Genomic DNA, 18023 nt, shown 5'->3' with positions numbered 1-18023 from the left:
TGTAAAATCAATGCATTCAAATTTCATCTTATTCAATCGTATATCGTATTCTGTAGGGTATCATCATACCCGACTTACAAGTCATCAATATCACATCCACATATGCATAATCATGTAAAAACCAAGGTGCTTCATCATTTACAAGTGGTAAACAATAGTTATTTCAAATTCATGCTCTCTTTTGTTGATCACAATATAATATGGAGTATCGAAAAATTATCATGGGAATTTAAAAATAATTTATCATTCATATTTATCAACTTTCATGGAAAATCTCAAATCACATATGCATGGTTTCAACCATTGAATTATATAGGCAAACAATTCCCATGACATAAAGAAAATGATTTAGAAATCATATTGAAAGCAAGATATTAGCATTTGATTGAAAACCCCCCATTTAAAAGCATGCAAGTTCATAAAAACTACACCCATGAGATTTTTGGATAACCCCACGTACCTTGATTACTATGAATATTAGGTGCTTCTTGAAGCCTACGTTGAGAGGATTCCAAATATGCAATTAGTTTTTAAAACCCACGGTTGAATCTTGAGTAGCTTGGGTTTTTATTTTGAAACCCTACGGAGAATCTTGAGCACTTTTGATGAAAGAATATGTATTTTGGGGTCCTTGGAACTAAATCTCGTGTTTTAGGGCTAAGTAAGGGTGGAAAATGACCACTTTTTCCTCAACACAAAGTGTTTAAATCACTAGAATTCCTTACATAGGCGCCGCCCATCGCATCGCCTATCCTCACATAGGCGCCGCCTAGGCTATTGCCTATGCTTTCCAGTGGCCATGGGCGATTGATTAGGCGTCGCTTATCACTTTGAAAGGCTATAACTTCTTGCTCGGGTGTCGGATTTTAGCCAAATTGGTATCGTTGGAAAGCAAACTCGAATACCTATTATTTGACACATAGTAGGTTCACTAATTCAACATATATAGAGAGTTATGGTCGAAGGAATCTGACATACTTTACAACATCCACTAAAACTTAGTCGATCAAAATAGTTTCAACTCGTCCTTGAGTTGAGGGACCTCTATGGTCTAAACTAAAGCTTGAGTGGATTTCACATGCTACACGATAATTAACATGCCGTGTTGGCATAGGATTTTATGGCTTAGGGATTAACAACACATCAAAATCATGGTCTATATTGTAGCCCGAATTATGGGGCATTACATTATCCCCCCTTAGGATCATTTGTCCTCGAATGATGATGCGGGAAATAGACAGACACAATTTTAAGCATAATAAAGGACTAGGAAAGATAAGATAAGAATATTACCTTCTGTCTCCTCCTCCATCAAAGCAAACAAATTGGGATATCTAATTCTCATGGCATCTTCTAACTCCCAAGTTGCTTCTTCGACTTTCTGATTCCTCTATAGTACCTTTACTGAGGCTATCTCTTTGCTTCTCAGCTTTCGAACTTGGCGATCTAAAATTTTAACAGGCTCTTCTTTGTAAGACAAGGAGTCTATCACTTTGATACCCTCTACTGACAGTGCCATAGAATGATCTTCAATGCATTTCTTCAATATAGATACATGGAATACCGGATGAACGGAACCCAAACTTGCAGGCAATTCTAACTTATACGCAACTGTACCAATCCTTTTCAAAATATGATATGGCCCTACATAACGAGGGCTCAATTTACCCCTTTTTCCAAACCGCATAACTCCTTTCATAGGAGAAACCTTGAGAAACACCAAATCACCAATTTCAAAATCTAGTTCTCTTCTTCGAACATCGGCATAGGACTTCTGACGACTCTGAGCAGTCTTGAATCGTTCTCTAATGATCTTCACTTTCTCCATCGCCTGATGAACAAGATCAGTCCCATACAAATGAGTCTCACCCACTTCATACCATCCTATCGGAGACCTACATCTCCTCCCATATAAAGCCTCAAAAGGGGCCATCTTGATGCTGGCATGGTAATTATTATTGTAAGCAAATTCAACCAGTGGTAGGTGATCTACCCAACTGCCTTTAAAATCAATGATGCATGCCCTCAACATATCTTCGAGGGTCTGAATGGTACGCTCAGCTTGCCCATCCATCTGGGGGTGGAAAGTTGTGCTCAAATTCACTTGTGTAACTAAACCCTTCTGAAAAGATCTCCAAAACTGAGATGAAAACTGCGTACCTCTATCGGATATAATGGACACTGATGCCCCATGAAATCGAACTATCTCCTCAATGTAAATCTTAGCATAAACCTCTCCCGAATAATTATTCCTCACAGGCAAAAAGTGTGCTGACTTGGTCAACCCATCTACAATCACCCATATAGAATCATACTGGTTTCGGGATCTCGGAAGTCCTATAATGAAGTCCATGTTTATCATCTCCCACTTTCATAAAGGCAGGGCTATCTCTTGGGAAGTACCACCTGGCCTCATGTGTTCTACCTTCACTTGTTGACAATTCAAACACATGGACACAAAATCAGCTACATCACGTTTCATGTTATTTCACCAATACAGGGTTTTCAGATCATGGTACATCTTGGTAGAGCCTAGGTGAAAGACATACCTCGAAGTGTGCGCCTCATTAAGAATTCTTTCTCGTAGCCCATCGACATTCGGAACGCACAACCTACCCTGAAATCTCAGAATACCATCACCACTAATTTCAAATGTCATAACCTTTTGTTGACCCACATCTTTCTTGATTTGCATCAAGATAGGATCTTTAACCTGCTTCTCCTTAACTTCAGCACAAAGAGATGACTTAGCTAACTCATGAATAATCACCCCTCCATCTTCGAAATCTAAGAGTCGCACGCCCAGATTTGCAAGGCGGTAAATATCCTTTACCATCTCTTTCTTTCTTTCTTCTACATGAGAAAGGCTGCCCATAGACAACCTACTGAGGGTGTCGGCTACAACATTTGCCTTGACCAGATGGTAATGCAAACTCATATCATTGTCTTTCAAAAGCTCCATCCAACACCTCTGCTTGAGGTTCAATTCTTTCTATGAGAATACATACTCTAAACTCTTATGCTCAGTATAAATATCAACATGCACTCCATAGAGATAGTGCCTCCAGATTCTAAGTGTAAACACCACGGCTGCTAACTCCAAGTCATGAGTAGGGTAATTGCGCTCATGCAGCTTTAGCTGACTTGATGCATAAGCTATCACCTTACCACGCTGCATCAATACATAACCAAGTCCCACACGAGATGCATCGTAATAAACCATAAAATCATCTACACCCTCGGGAAGGGTCAAAATCGGAGCAGTACTCAGCTTGTCCTTCAATTTCTCAAAACTATTTTCACACAAGTCAGACCACACAAACTTCATCTTTTTTTGAGTCAGTTTAGTAAGCAGAGCAGCTATGGAAGAAAAATTCTCTACGAACCTTTTGTAATACCCTGCCAAACCCAAGAAGCTCCGAATATCGGTTGGAGTCGTGGGCCTGGGCCATTTTCTCACTGCTTCAACTTTATGGGGATCCACTCTTATCCCGTCACTGGACACAATATGCCCCACGAAGGCAATAGCGTCTAACCAGAATTCACACTTAGAAAATTTGGCATACAGCTGATGATCCTTAATGGTCTGAAGGATAATTTAGAGGTGATTAGAGTGATCCTCTTTACTCTTAGAATAGATTAGAATATCATCAATAAATACAATGATGAACAAGTCAAGAAACTAATGGAACACTCTATTCATGAGATCCATGAAGGCTGCAGGGGCTTTAGTCAACCCGACGGACATGACTAGAAATTCGTAGTGACCATATTGGGTTCGGAAGGCTGTCTTGGGTATGTCTGACTCCCCAACTTTCAACTGATGATAACCCGAACAAAGGTCTATTTTTGAAAAGTACTTGGCACCCTGAAGCTGGTCAAAAAGGTTGTCAATCCTAGGAAGAGGATATTTATCTTTAATGGTGACCTTATTCAGTTAACGGTAGTCTATGCACATCCGAATGGACCCATCCTTCTTTCGCACGAAGAGCACAAGTAAACCCCATGGGGAAACACTAGGACGAATAAAACCTTTGTCTAGGAGGTCTGAAAGCTATTCTTTTAACTCTTTTAGTTCTGTGGGAGCCATTCTATATGGTGAAATAGAAATAGGATGAGTGTCTGGCAACACATCAATGCCAAAATTTATCTCCCTATCAGGGAGTATCCCTGGGAGATCTTCGGAAAAGACTTCTGGGAATTCATTCACTACAGGACTGACTGCAGAGGAAGGGTTTCCAACTTTTGAATCTTTTACTCATATTAGATGATACATACAACCTTTGGAGATAAGCTTTCGGGCTCTAAGATAAAAGATAAAGTGACCTCTAGGTTCTATAGAACTCCCTACCCAAACAACTAGTGTCTCATTCGGGAAAGAAAAAGTGACCTTTCGGGTTCTGTAATCAAGGTGGTATAACACGAATGGAGCCAGTCCATCCCAAGGATGGCATCAAAGTCTATCATATCCAGTTCTATAAGGTCTGCCATAGTTTTCCTACCATGAATAGACATGACACAATTTCTATATACCCTTTTAACAACAATAGAATCACCTACAGGAGTAGAAACAGAGAAGGGTTCTACAATAACTTTGGGCTCAAACCCGAAACCAACAGCCACATAAGGGGTCACATAAGATAAAGTGGACCCGAGATCAAGCAATACATAAACATCATGAGAAAAGATTCGTAACATACCGGTGAAAATATGGTTAGTCAAAGAATATAACCGGTTCGACCACTTTCGGCAGCTGAAGGGACACCCTTAGGAAAAGGAGCAGTGGAGGCGGCTTGGGACTTAGCCCTCCCCCCCCCTCCATATTTACTCCAGCAGAAGGATAATTTCCCTGAAGGTGACCCACTTTTCCACAAGTATAGCAGTTTCTCCCCTCAAACCAGCACTTCCCTAGATGATTCCTTTCGTAAACCTCACACCGAGGATGAGTACGATGCTGCTGGGCCACACTTCTCTGAGACTGTGTAACTAGAGCTTTGGACCCATGAGGAGTCTAAAAACTCTGAATTTGTCTGTCGGTCGGTGGTCTGGTTGCTGGGGCGCTGGCTACTGACTGTGCATTATTCCAAAACTTCTTCTTCTTCAATCACTTATTACCCTAGTTACCACTCTGCGGTTGACTCTAGTACTGGTCCACAGATCTAGCTCTCTTCGCCTGTCTGTCTTTCTCTTTAGATTCAGCAATCTTTTTCTTCTTCTCTTCCACTTGATGTATATGAACGATCATTCGTGAAAAGTATAAGTCCTTATTCAACATAGCCCCCTGGCACTCAAGTACCAGGTCATCAGCAAGGCCAGATGCAAATTTCCTCATTCGGGCCCTCATATTACTAGTCAACTCTGGTGCATAGCGGGCTAGTTTATTAAACTTCAAAGTGTACTCCTGGACACTCATACTGCCCTGCTTCAGATTCATAAACTCTTCCACTTTGGCTTCCATCAACTCTAGAGGAAAGAATCGATCAAGAAAGGCTTCCACAAATTCGCCCCAAACTGTGGGCTCAGCACTTTCACCTTTTTCATCTTCCCAGTCAGCATACCACTGACTCGTAATGTCCTTGAGCTGATAAGTCGCTAACTCCACCCCTTCAACCTCATCCATGTGCATCACCTTAAAGATCTTTTCCATCTCATCCATGAACTCCTGTGGATCTTTCTCCACCTTGGTGCCAGTGAACTTAGGTGGGTTCATCTTAATGAAATGTCCGACTCTAGTAGCCTCAGATGTAACAGATGTAGACCCAACATCTTTCGATCGTTGAGCTTGGTTGGCTACCAACTACGTCAGCATATGAATAGACCGTCTGAATTCTATATTTGAAATATCTCCCTGAGTAGTTGGGTGACGGTTGGCATTAGTCCGTGGAGCCCGTAGTGGACTGGTCGGGACTTGAGGGACTCCCTGAGTAGGGACAAATTCTGTAGCATGAGCCCTGTTACGGGTCCGCATCCCATGGGTGGGACGGACCTCATCTGCCTGAGCATTCTGATAGACGATACAATGTGGAGGCATAACTGTGTTTTTTCTGAAACACAAGTGATCACTGATTAGGGGACAGTTCAGACTCTGAAGTACGAACTAAATCACAAAGAAGGGAAACATTTCATAAACACCTAGTAGTCTCCTGCTTATAAGTGTGGTGCGCTACACACCCATAAACAAGACTCTACCCAATACGATTTTGCACATACCCTGGGACCATAAATCGTGCTTTGATACCAAGTTTGTCATGACCCGAACCAGGGCTGGCCGTGACAAGTATTTCAAACCTTTAAGGCTCGAAACACCTCTATCTGTCTGGTAATCATGCACCTAATTCATATGATCAAAGTAATACGGAAGAAACACAGTATAACAGAAACATGGTCAAGAATCATATGAAAACAATAATGGGGAATAATGTCCCATAATCTCAATCAATATTTTGAAAATCGTCTACGAAATCTCTACTATATTACTGAAACAAGTAACTATCTGAAAACTGGGACAAGGCCCCCAATAGACCCAAAAACTGAATATAAGATAAAAGGACTGCAGGACTTAAGACCTTCCAAAACATAGAAGGCTCACTACTTGTCAAGTTCTACTAATTCTCTTGACCCCTAGACTGGGCCTCTGAACCTGAGAGTTTAGAGAGGAGAGAGGGTCAGCACAAAAGTACTGGCATGCAGAGATATCAAAATAAAACATAATATTTTTACAAAGTATAATTGAGAGCCATTATAAAGCAATTTCGTATCAAATCATTTGAAAGCACATGGGTGTAATGCAATAGTTTTTCTCAACAATAATGAAATGCAATTGAGCTAGGTGGAATACCCTACATAATTTACACCAACTGTCAAACCTCGATTGCCTCTGATATTAGAGTATAAGTGAGGGAGAGACACACAAGACCACAAAGCATAGTGTCTCGACCCAAATCAAATATGGTAGTGCACAAGACCACAAAGCATGGCTCCTAACTATAATCCCAATTTAGGATAATATAATATCAGGTACGCAAGACCATAAAGCATGGTACCGATATTCCGTGTCAGCAAACACGCTCTTCCAGTGATGAGTCGCTTGTGTCTCAAATGCCTTATTTGGGCATCCACCTTTCTCATGTAAAATCAATGCATTCAAATTTTATCTTATTCAATCACATATCGTATTTTGTAGGGTATCGTCACACCCGACTTGCAAGTCATCAATATCACATCCACATATGCATAATCATGTAAAAACCAAGGTGCTTCATCATTTACAAGTGGTGAACAATATTTATTTTAAAGTCATGCTCTCTTTTGTTGATCACAATATAATATGGAGTATCGAAACATTATCGTGGGAATTTGACAACAATTTATCATTCATATTTATCAACTTCTATGGAAAATCTCAAATCACATATGCATGGTTTCAACCATTAAAGTATATAGGCAAACAATTCCCATGACATAAAGAAAATGACTTATAAATCATATTGAAAGCAAGATATTAGCATTTGATTGAAAACCCCCATTTAAAAGCATGCATGTTCATAAAACTACACCCATGAGATTTTTGGATAACCCCACGTACCTCGATTACTATGAATATTAGGTACTTCTTGAAGCCTACGTTGAGAGTATTCCAAATATGCAATTAGTTTTTAAAACCCACGGTTGAATCTTGAGTAGCTTGGGTTTTTATTTTGAAACCCTAAGGAGAATCTTGAGCACTTTTGATGAAAGAATATGTATTTTGGGGTCCTTAGAACTAAATCTCATGTTTTAGGGCTAAGTAAGGGTGGAAAAGGACCACTTTGTCCTCAACACGGAGTGTTTAAATCACTAGAATTCCTTACATAGGCGCCGCCCATCCCATCGCCTATCTTCACATAGGCGCCGCCTAGGCTATCGTCTATTTTCACATAGGCGCCACCTAGGCTATCGCCTATGTTCACATAGGTGCCGCCTAGGCTATTGCCTATGCTTTCTAGTGGCCATGGACGATTGATTAGCCGTCGCTTATCACTTTGAAAAGCCATAACTTCTTGCTCGGGTGTCGGATTTTAGCCAACTTGATATCATTGGAAAGATAACTCGAATACCTATCATTTGACACATAGTAGGTTCCCTAATTCGACATATACAGAGAGTTATGGTCGAAGAAAACTGACACACTTTACAACGTCCACTAAAACTTAGTCGATCAAAATAGTTTCAACTCGTCCTTGAGTTTAGGGACCTCTATGGTCTAAATTCAAGCTTGTGTAGATTTCACATGCTACACGAGAATTAACATGCCCTGTTGGCATAGGATTTTATGGCTTCGAGATTAACAACGCATCAAAATCATGGTCTATATTAACATGTCGTGTTGGCATAGGATTTTATTGCTTTGGGATTACATGGTTTTGGGTGGATTTTTTAGGTGTGGGTAGTTGAAACTGATTGTGACGGTATTATCACTCCTTCTAGCAAAGGTTGGCTCCGTAGACTGGAGAGGTTGAGGATGGTCTCTCAACTTTTCATAGTTTCTGACCCATAAGTCTGGGATTACTTTCACAAGTTCATCTCTGGGGATCATCCTTGGGATCTAAATACACTGAGTAATTCCATTGGCGGCATCTATGTTCAAGAGCAAAGCATCATCGCCACCTGGAAGGGATAGATCCATAGCATGATTCTAAACTCGCCAAGCCACCTGGAAGTGGAGAGTTTCCTGGATGGCATCTCTGACTTGTGGGGCTTCGAGAATCTGGACGTGAATCTTCAACGCCTTCGTTAGATATGGATCGGAGAGGGACATGTTGAAGTTGGGGAATATAGTGACAAAGACTGTCAAAGTATTCAGTGTGATTTTTGAGGTTCCCAAGTTGGCATGTTGGTATTCGTTGTACCTGGTATCAAATAGGGAATGATGCGCCACTACGGGCTGGCCTTTTCTTCCGTGATATGACAATGCAACCCTAACAGCACAAAAGTTAGACACTATGTATCTACTGTACTTATTTAATGCATATATACTTATGTTTATAATATATGTACATATAGATATTTCATCCACATAGTGAATAATTCTAGAATGAAATAAAAAATGCCCTTTTAACTCAGTGGTAGAGTAACGCCATGGTAAGGCGTAAGTCATCGGTTCAAATCCGTTAAGGGGCTTTGTAAAACTCCAATGTAGTATTCATATTTAAGGGGAGAATTGTATTTTGATTTGTAATAAAAAAAAGTAACTAACTGGATAATACATTATCATTATACTTAGTTATAAAGTTGAACATTTTTTTAGTCAATTTTTATTATTATGAATTTCAGAATAATAAAAAGTCACTTCTTGAATCACCCATCGAATATTCCTATTTTCCATTATACCAACGAAATCCATTCGAAAGGTTAGAAATCAACAAAAGAAAAAGGAAGTGGACCTGACCCATTGAATCATGACTATATCCATTATTCTAGTATTAAAATTTGATAGAGATGAAATTGGCGCAGTTGATTTTTTTTATTTCATTTTTTTGTGTAGGACTACACAAGAATTTGTCGATATTTCCGATTAAATCTTCTTGTTACTAGATTTTCTATAGGGAAAATTATAGGAATAAATTGTTATTCCTTTCCTCTATAGATAATTCTTTCTTCCAAGTCACAACATAAGATCCATTTATTATCTTTCTTTGATTCTAGATCAAAGATTAATTTCTATCTAGATTATATATCTATATTAAGGAGATTGTAGATTTCATTAAGTAGATTGCACAAATGGTCCCGGGAATCTACCATTATACCCACAATGATTGGTCATATCCATAATCAAAAAGAGCATTTTCCATTTTATATAACGGATAGTATGGTAGGCCACAAATTGGAAGAATTTGCACCTACATTATATTTTAGAGGACATGCAATAAGCAAAAATAGATCTCGGCGTTAACGTTAATATTAATAAAAAAATCTAGATGCTTATGATTTAGTAGTAGGAGACAAAACTTATGCTAAAGTAGAAAAAATGGAAGTATATGCTTTAGGTCAAAATATATCTACGTCTGCTGACAAAGAACGGAGAGTAATTGATCAAATCCGCAGACGTTCCTAAGAGGAAACGCTTATGATGCTAGAATTCATGCCCTATCAAGCATGTTATCCCATTTTTAAATTGGTTTATTCTGCAGCAGCAAATGCTAGTTACAATATGGGTTCCAGCGAAACTAATTTAGTCATTAGTAAAGCCGAAATCAATGGAGGTACTACAGTGAAGAAATTGAAACCTCGAGCTAGAGGACGTAGTTTTTCGATAAAAAGATTGACCTGTCATATAACTATTATAAAGAAAGATATATCTTTAGATAAAGAATATGTCGAGATGTATTCGTTAAAAAAAATAAGATGAGAAAAAAAACTCTACAGCTATGATGTATCATGATATGTATAATAGTAGGGGATTATGGAACAAAAAATAAATCCACTTGGTTTCAGACTAGGTACAACCCAAGGTCATCATTCTCTTTGGTTTTCAAAACCAAAAAATTATTCTGAAGATTTACAAGAAGATAAAAAAAAATAAGATATTGTATCAAGAATTATGTACAAAAGAATATGAGAACGTCCTCTAGTGTCGAAGGAATTGCACGTATAGAGATTCAAAAAAGAATCGATTTGATCCAGGTCATAATCTTTATGGGATTCTCAAAATCATTAATAGAAATTCGACCGCACGGAATCGAAGAATTAAAAATGACCTTACAAAAAGAATTTAATTGTGTAAATCAAAAGCTGAACATTGCTGTGACAAGACTTGCAAAACCATACAGAAACCCTAATATTCTTGCAGAATTTATAGCTGGACAATTAAAGAATAGAGTTTCATTTTGAAAAGCAATGAAGAAGGCTATTGAATTAACAGAACAAGCAGATACAAATGGAATTCAAATACAAATTGCAGGGCGTATCGATAGAAAAGAAATTGCACGTGTCGAATGGATTAGAGATGGTAGGGTTCCCCTACAAACGATTCGAGCTAAAATTGATTATTGCTCTTATACAATTCGAACTATCTATGGAGTATTGGGCATCAAAATTTGGATATTTCTAGACGAGGAATAATTTTACTACTTTTCTATCCCTTCTATCTAATGATTGAACAAAAAAAGACCAATTCATTATTTTTCTAATCAATCAAGGGGAACATTTCTAATTCTGAATTCTATAATGTTGAATAAAAATTCGATTGACCATTTGATATAATTACTATGCTTAGTGTGTGACTCATTGGTTTTTTTAGGGTTAGCATTAAAAAGATCAGCCCACATAGTATGAACTAAAAACTATAGAACTAATTACCAACCCATCACTTCGCATTATCTGGATCTAAAAAAATAGTCAAGATATGATATATAGGTCATATCTTTATAGCAACTGAAATCTTTTGCATAAACAAAAAAACAAAATCTGATTCTAAGTTGTAAAGTAAAATAAAGAAAAAGATATGGATAAATGGAAGGATGAGAGAAAGAGAGAAAAAGAATAGCAATGATATAAAATTCCAATATGTAAGGTCTATGAGTAATCTCATGAAAGGCAGTGTAATAAAGCATCAATATGCATTCATACCATAGTAAAAAGAATCTTCTTTATAGAAATATAGAAATAGAACAAACTATCAAAAGCTTCGAGCCAATAAAGACTGAGAAGATTGACTGAAGAACCAATTTCATTCTGAGCTCCATTGGAGAATTCGGACCTAACCATTAAGTCAGAAGTGATGGGAACGAATGAACTTGTGAATGCAAAAGATTCTATTGAACAAGGAATCTTAATGATTCACTGGTCGGGATAGTGGAACGAAGCAGAGATTAATTCATGTATTCTGAGATCTGAGAAATCATGAGTTAACCCTACAAATGAAATAGGGATTGAAAGAGTAAATATTCGCCCATGAAAACTTTTTTAATTGTAAAAGTAGGACAATACAATAAAGGACAAAATAAGGATTTGGTATAATAATACAATTTTTTATATTTTTATTTATAAAACTAAAAGGTTTAGTTATCTATTCAAACAAGATATAAAAATTACTAATAGATTTAATGAAATCTCAAAGAAGCCTACGTTCAAGGTATTACTCAGTAAATACATATATATCTTAACTTAAGATTGAATCTTCTAGCTTACTTCAAATTGAATTTTTTGGAATCCTTTTATTCACGAGGAGATGGATGAGAAGAAACTCTCACGTACGATTCTGTGGTAGGGATGGAATTCAGAAACAACCATCATCTATAACCCCAAAAGAACCAGATTCCGTAAACAACATAAAGGAAGAATGAAGGGAATATCTTATTGAGGTAATCATATTTCTTTCGATAAATATGCTCTTCAGGCACTTGAACTTGCTTGGATTACATCTCGACAAATAGAAGTAGGTCGATGAGCAATGACACGAAATGCACGTTGTGGTGGAAAAATATGGGTACATATATTTTTAGACAAACTAGTTCCACTAAGACTCGTAGAAACACGTATGGGTTCAGGAAAAGGATCCCCTGAATATTGGGTAGTTGTTGTTAAACCAGAGCGAATACTTTATGAAATGGGTGGAGTAACAGAAAATATAGCAAGAAGGTCTATTTCACTAGCAGCATCCAAAATGCCTATACGAACTCAATTCATTATTTTGTAATGTAATAGACAAAAATGTAGAAAGGTCTCTTAGATATGAAACAAAACCACATGTTTCTTTTTTTGGGGACAAAATATTTTTTTTCTACGCCCTTTCCATTCAAAGAATGGATTAAAAAAATGATTCAACCTCAAACCCATTTAAATATAGAAGATAATAGCGGGGCTCAAGAATTAATGTGTATTCGAATCATAGGAGTTAGCAATCGTCGATATACTCATATTGGTGATGTTATTGTTGCTGTGATCAAAGAAGCAGTACCAAATATGCCCCTAGAAAGATAAGAAGTAGTTAGAGCTGTAATTATGCGTACCTGTAAGGAACTCAAACGTGACAACGAGATAATAATACGATATAATGACAATGCTGCGGTTGTTATTGATCCAGAAGGAAATCCAAAAGGAACTCGAATTTTTGGTGTAATCTCCTGGGAATTGAGAGAATTAAATTTTACTAAAATAGTTTTATTAGCTCCCGAGGTATTATAAAATGAAATTGTGATTTTTTTCTAGTAGGGTATTTGAAATAAATAGATTAATTATTAGATTGTGTCTTACGCATATATCTTTAATAATTCATATCATATTCAAAAATAAATAAGTAAAAAACACGTTGATTATATCAAATTTGGAGAACCCAATAATTTTAGTTCATCTTGGGCAGGGACACTATTGCTGAGATAATAACTTCTATACGAAATGCTGATATGGATCGAAAAAGGGTGGTTCGGATAGAATCTACAAATATTATCGAAAATACTATTCAAATACTTTTACGAGAGGGTTTTATCAAAAACATGAGAAAATATCAAGAAAACAACAAATATTTTTTGGTTTTAACCTTGAGACATAGAAGGAATAGGAAAGGACCCTATAGAAATATTTTAAATTTAAAACGAATAAGTCGACCTGGTCTACGAATCTATTCTAATTATCAACGAATTTCGAGAATTTTAGGTGTAACGGGGATTGTAATTCTTTCAAATTCTCGAGGCATAATGACAGACCGAGAGGATCGACTAGAAGGAATAGCTGGAGAAATTTTATGTTATATCTGGTAATCCTTTATAATATCAAAATTGGATTCGAAACTTCCTATTTGTTAAATTTGTGAAAAAAAATGAGGTTGTCTAATATCTTTCTCATTAGTTGATACCTCAAGGGAATTTTAAGAACCAAAATGGAGTCATAGAGCTTTAATTACTGAATCGCTTCCCAACGATCTATTCTCAATTCGTTTAGATCTGATTTTCAATTCTGTTTTAGGAAAGATACGACATAGTTTTATACAGATACTGTCAGGAGATAGAGTAAAAAATGAAGTAAGTCCTTATGATTCAATCAAAGGGCGTATAATTTATCTACTACACAACAAAGATTTAAAGGATTAGATTTTAAACTTCACCATTCCTTTCGGGGGAATACAATTAGAGATGAAAATTTTCAAGAAACTTATTTTCTTCTATGAAATAAATTAAGGATTAAGGTAAGGAGTGAAAAATATGAAAATAAGAGCTTCCGTTCATAAAATTTGTGAAAAATGTCAACTAATCCGTAAGCAGGGACGAATTATAGTAATTTGTTCCAACCCGAGACATAAACAAAGACAGGGATAATCAGACTTGCCAGAAGAGCCGATGTATAAATAAAGAATCTGTTTTGACATGAAATGGATATATCTATATATCTCTGACTCGTATTTACGAGATGATAAAATATGGCAAAAGTTATACCGAAAATTAGTTCGCATAGGAATGGACGTATTGGTTCACGTAGAACACCAAAGGGAGTTACTCATGTTCAAGCAAGTTTCAATAATACCATTGTCACTGTTACATATGTACGGGGTCAAGTAGTTTCTTGGTCCTCCGCTGGTACTTCTGGATTCAAAGGTATGAGAAGAGGAACACCATTTGCTGCTCAAACCGCAGCAGCAAATGCTATCCGTACCATAGTGGATCAAGGTATGCAACGAGGAGAAGTCATGATAAAAGGTCCCGATCTCGGAAGAGATGCAGAATTATGAGCTATTCGTCGAAGTGGTATACTATTAACTTTCATACGGGATGTAACTCCTATGCCACATAATGTTGTAGACCTCCGAAAAAGATGTTTGTAGAACTGAACATTGAAGAAATTTCAAGAGAAATAAAAGATTCAATGATCTAATCAAATTATTGTACTATGGTTCGAGAGAAAGTAATAGTATCTTCTCGGACACTACAGAGAAAGTGTGTTGAATCAAGAATAAACAGTAAAAGCCTTTATTATGGACGTTTTATTTTGTCTCCACTTATGAAAGGCCAAGCCGACATAATAAGCATTCCGATGCTAAGAGTTTTACTTGGAGAAATAGAAGGAACATGTATCACACGTGTAAAATCTGAGAAAGTCCCACATGAATATTCTACCATAACGGTCATTCAAGAATTGGTACATGAAATTTTAATGAATTTGAAAGAAATTGTATTGAGAAGTAATCTATATGGAACTTCTGACGCGTCTATTTATGTCAAGGGTCCTGGATAAGTAACTTTTCAAGATATCATCTTGCCGCGTTATGTAGAAACCGTTGATAATACACAACATGTAGCTAGTTTAACAGAACCAATTGATTTTTGTATTGGATTACAAATAGAGAGAAATCATGGATATCTTATAAAAATGCCGCATAACTTTCAAGATGGAAGTTATCCTATAGATGTTGTATTCATGCCTGTTCGAAATGCGAATCATAGTATTCATTCTTACGTGAATGGAAATGAAAAACAAGAGATACTTTTTATCGAAATATGAACAAACGAAAGTTTAACTCCGAAAGAAGCACTTCATGAAGCATCCCAAAATTTAATTGATTTATTTATTCCCTTTTTACATATGAAGGAAGATAATTTATATTTACAGGACAATCAACACATGGTTCCTTTATCCCCTTTTAACTTTAATGATAAATTGGCTAAACTCATAAAAAATAAAAAATAATAGCATTGAAATCGATTTTTATTGACCAATCAGAATTGCCTTCCAGGATCTATAATTGCCTCAAAATGTCCAATATATATACATTATTGGACTTTTTGAATAACAGCCAAGAAGATCTTATGAAAATTGAACTTTTTCGTAGTGAAGATATAAAATAGATATTGGGCACTTTAGAAAAATATTTCGTAATTGATTTAGCAAAAAATGAGTTTTAAATCTATTGGACTTATTTAGTCAAAATAGATTGAAATCTTTAGCACAATTAATATATCATATATTAGAAATAAATTCAGAATTAAATTGACTAGACGTATCTAGGGAGAATTCGCTTTGAAGAAACTATTCCCTAGATACACATGTCGTGTTATTTCACAATTGAATCAATTAAAAATAAAAAATTTTAAAAAGACCTAAAGTTAAGGATTTATCAATAGGTAATGTTGCACCAATGCCCAACCAAAGGGTGACTGCGGTACCAATCAAAAAGACAGTCGTCGCTACTGGCGGCGAAATGAAATTTGGAATTTATTAACATTCTCTAAAAAAGGTACTGTTAATAATCTCGCAGGTACTAAACCATTAAAAGAACCCCCAACAATTTATTGGGCACTATACGAAGTATTTAAAATACAGGAAAGAAATACCATTTAGGTAAGATTTCCAAAAGGGTTACAAATAGATCTGCCGGTTCACCAATCATTGATGGTTCTAAAACGGCTAAGCCTACATTACATGCAATAGTACCCAAAATTACTACTGGAAAAATATATAAAAGATCATTGGGCCCTGCGGGCTCTCCATAATAATTATGACCCATACTTTTATCCAATTTAGCTCTTAATACAGGATCATTCAAGTAAGGTTTTTTGGTTATTGGGATAGTGAATTCTTATAGATCCATCTCCTGAGGGAACTGGACATGATAATTTTTAATCATCCAGCTCGAGCAAGAATAAAAAGAATCAAATGAATCCATATATCTATATAAATATATATATATATATATATATATATATATGGTACCTGTCTTTACAAATACACATATATGATAAAGGAATGGTTCAATATAAGAAAATTTTTTATTGAATTCTTTTTTATGAAATTGCAACTATCCATTACAAAACAAAGAATTTTGTTCTTACAAGTAAATACTCAAGACCCGAGTAGGCTTACAAATCAGATCATGATATGATCAAGTGCTTTCTGGGTCATCTCTGACCTTCTAATTGTTATTTATCTCCAAAATGCTTGGAGATACACGTACAAGGTTTGCTTGTTACAAATATAGTCTAGCCTCTCTTCTTCTTTAGATCCCTTGTTTCACTCCGATAGTAGTAGTATTGATCATGTCAATGCAGAGGAAATAAATGCATTTACATACTATTAAATCTTATAAGTGAGCTAGATAAAATAGAATCTTGATTCCATTTTATCTAGTTCACTTATACTGGACCTTACGGAGCCTGCTCATGTACAACATGATTTGGACCTGATCATAGAAAAGATTCCCTTTAAGCGAACCAGCCTATCCTCTGTATAGGGCTTACACGACGATTGGAACAAAGACATATTTGGTTATGAATTCCCATGTGGCAGGCATATATCTACACAGACCAATCAATAATTCAAGTCACACACTCCCGTAATCTATTATCCCTTCACAAAATTCCCTTCAATCCCCCCTTTTAGTTGACATGAATAGTTAAAGGAAAATATCCAAATCCATGTCTTATTATTTTCAATAATCCATACTTGTAGCAATAAAATACTATATATTCCTCCACCAAGTGATAAATGATTGATTACAAATATTTAGGATATATTTTTTTGTGCTCTATCTTTAAAGGCCCAGAAATACCCTATTTACGTATCATTGGAAATTGCATCAACATAAATACGGCAGTAAGAAGTGGCAATACAAAAGTGTGTAAACTATAAAAATGAGTCAAAGTAGATTGTCCCACACTAGCCCTTCCGTGCAATAATTCGACCAAAGGTGATCCTATAATAGGAATAGCGTCAGGGACACCTGTTACTATTTTCACCGCCCAATAACCAATTTGGTCCTGAGGTAAGGAATAACCAGTTACGCCAAAAGATGCGGTTAATACAGCCAGAAACACACCTTTAATTCGCAAGGTTTTTTAAATCTGTCGGTGAGATACACACAAATATGCAGGATTATCATTAGGACCATAATATTTGCCGACCATCGATGAACTGATCGGATTAACCAACCAAAGTTGGCTTTAGTCATTATGTATTAAACAGAAGCAAAAGCCTCAATAACGGTCGGCCGGTAGTAAAAAGTCACAGCAAACCCAGTAGCTACTTGTACTAAAAAATAAGTAAGCATAATTCCCCCC

The 18023-nt window shown here is 36.4% G+C and overlaps 1 pseudogene; it reads left to right on the top strand.

Annotated features, from left to right (window-relative positions):
• Positions 1-12795: 12795 nt before the first annotated feature.
• LOC124893157 lies at positions 12796-14701 on the top strand (annotated as a pseudogene).
• The last annotated feature ends 3322 nt before the right edge of the window (positions 14702-18023 follow it).

Source organism: Capsicum annuum, unplaced genomic scaffold, assembly GCF_002878395.1.
Source record: "Capsicum annuum cultivar UCD-10X-F1 unplaced genomic scaffold, UCD10Xv1.1 ctg5471, whole genome shotgun sequence".
In the NCBI taxonomy this organism is placed as follows: domain Eukaryota; kingdom Viridiplantae; phylum Streptophyta; class Magnoliopsida; order Solanales; family Solanaceae; genus Capsicum; species Capsicum annuum.
Note: the sequence above shows the minus strand (reverse complement) of the source record. Positions and strands in the feature narration are given on the sequence as shown.